Consider the following 2,373-nt stretch of genomic DNA (forward strand, 5'->3'; position numbering starts at 1 on the left):
AGTTAGCAGATAATGTAGTGAAGCATCGCTGACACAAAATTTGACTCTGACTTTAAACACTGGTCACTTCAGGTGTTGCTCTGATATACAGGAAATGACATCACGGCTCAAACTCTTTGTCAGTAAACCATTTCTTTATTTAACATATAAAATTTTGGTTTAATTGTTGCAGGATTTCATTACACAAACAAGCTGAAAAAAAAAAACTACAGAGCACATGGATCAATGCATTCTTTAAAAATATAACAGGAAACAGATTTCTTAATCAAACTGCTGGAACAAAGCGAACCACTCAACACAAACACTACAGTAGAACAGTTTAGAAAGCTTAAAATGTAACAAGAGGCACATTTTCATTCATAGCTGCCTCATCAGATCTTTACAGAAGACTCCACCTGAACTCTGTGGAGCCTGATCTCAAGGGTTTAAGTCTGACCCTGAAACCAGAAGAGGATCTTTCTGTCTCTGCAGATTCACTGTGATCCAGAGACGACAATGATTTCAGTCCTGCATCACGCTGATGTTTGCACAGAGAAGATAATTTGGTAAATGTTTTTGAACATTGGTAACAGTAAACTTCATAATCATTATGCAAATTTTTACTCTGTGAATGGTACTCATGGCCATTGACCAGTGGTTGTTGATCAATGCTCATAAGAATTTGCATATTAATGATGAAGAAATTGACCTCACAGCCCATTGTTCGTTCATTGGGCCGGTTTCAGTCATTATGCAAATGTACTATTTACAAGATTAACGTAAAAGCGGGAATCAAGACGTAACAGTTTATTTGTAACATGGAATCGTTTCTGAGTGGAGTATGAACTGAGATTACTCAAACTCTTTCACAGATAAGATAAGATAACCTTTATTAGTCCCACACGTGGGAAATTTGTTATCTAATTACTAATACGTTAGTCATAAAAAATTACGAGAAGAAAAAGATAAGAAAGAAAGAAACTCAGAACGAGCAGAGCTGCTGTAACAGGCTGCCGCACACGGGGGGCGCCGTGATGAAGTTCTCTTTCATGTGTCTGCGTTCATGCTTAGTATGATCACATGATTGTGAAAAGGTTTTGTCACAGTGTCTGCACTTGTATGGTTTCTCTCATGTGTGGACTCGTTTATGCTTTTCAAGCTGACGTGCACTGATGAAGGATGACCCACACTGATCGCAGACATGCTTTTTAACGCCACTGTGAAGGAGTTCATATTGTTTGAAGTCCTTTGAAGTGGTGAAGCCTCTCCTGCATTCATTACAGTAGTTCATTTTGTCTCCAGTGTGTCTACGTTGATGTATTTTCAGAGTCCTTCAGTGACTTAAAGTTTTTCCACAAAGGTCACAACAAAAGTCTTTCCCACAGCGATGACAGGGTTGAGAACTTGATCCATCTGTGTCGCTCTGCTTCTAAACAAAAACACAAAGACAGTGTAAGTCAGTCCTTCAACATTTTTATCCTGAACGTCACCTGAAATAAAGAGCGTCTCTGCCAAAGTCCAATTACATTTTACTGTTTACATTATCACACTCAGCTCAATTTAATGTGCTATAAAAACGATAAGAGTAAAAACATTAAAGTAATACTAGTTTAATGCTACAATAACAATAACACAATTCTCAAACACTATCCCTAAAAACCTGTGATTAGAGCCTGAATAATCAGTCAGAGCTGCCTTTCCATGCAGTAGAATTGCTAACATGCTAACACAATTTGATGAGCAGAGTTGTTTCAAACAGTCGGGCTGACAAGATAAAAATATAAATACATACCTCACAGTAACTGCACTTGTAGAGTCTTTCTGGTGTGGATCTGTTGGTGTGCTTTCAGGTAATGTGGAGATTTAAAAGTCTTCTCACACAGGTCACATTTATAAGGTCGTTCCTCAGTGTGGGTAAACATGTGACGTCGTAACTCTGTGTTTGTAGTAAACTGTTTACCACACTGATCACAGCTGTACACATCATGTCTGGTGTGAATGCGTAGGTGTGTATTTCGGCTCCCTATCCGGCTGAAAGTTTTTCCACAGACGTCACAGCTGTACGCCTTAATTCCAGAGTGGGTAACTAGATGACTCTGTAAGCTGTTACTGTGAGTAAAAGCTCTGCCACACTGATCACAGGTGTACGCTTTAACTCCACTGTGGATGAGTTTGTGTGTTTTTAAGCTTCCAGACTCGGTAAAAGACTTTCCACACTCGTCACAGCTGAACGGTCTCTCTCCAGTGTGGATGAGTTGGTGTGTTTTTAAGCTTCCAGACTCGGTAAAAGACTTTCCACAGTCTCCACAGCTGAACGGTCTCTCTCCAGTGTGGATGAGTTGGTGTGTTTTTAATGTTGAAGACTGGGTAAAAGACTTTCCACAGTCTCCACAG

At 39.5% G+C, this 2,373-nt stretch overlaps 1 long non-coding RNA gene across 1 annotated transcript; it reads right to left on the reverse strand.

Moving 5' to 3' along the window:
• Window positions 1-424: 424 nt before the first annotated feature.
• LOC112844724 (uncharacterized) lies at window positions 425-2,060 on the reverse strand. Its single transcript, XR_003217457.1, has 2 exons — window positions 1,772-2,060; window positions 425-1,408 (listed from the first exon to the last, which is right to left on the reverse strand). It is a non-coding gene; the product is annotated as an uncharacterized LOC112844724 (long non-coding RNA).
• Window positions 2,061-2,373: the final 313 nt, after the last annotated feature.

Source organism: Oreochromis niloticus, unplaced genomic scaffold (genome assembly GCF_001858045.2).
Source record: "Oreochromis niloticus isolate F11D_XX unplaced genomic scaffold, O_niloticus_UMD_NMBU tig00000928_pilon, whole genome shotgun sequence".
NCBI lineage: Eukaryota > Metazoa > Chordata > Actinopteri > Cichliformes > Cichlidae > Oreochromis > Oreochromis niloticus.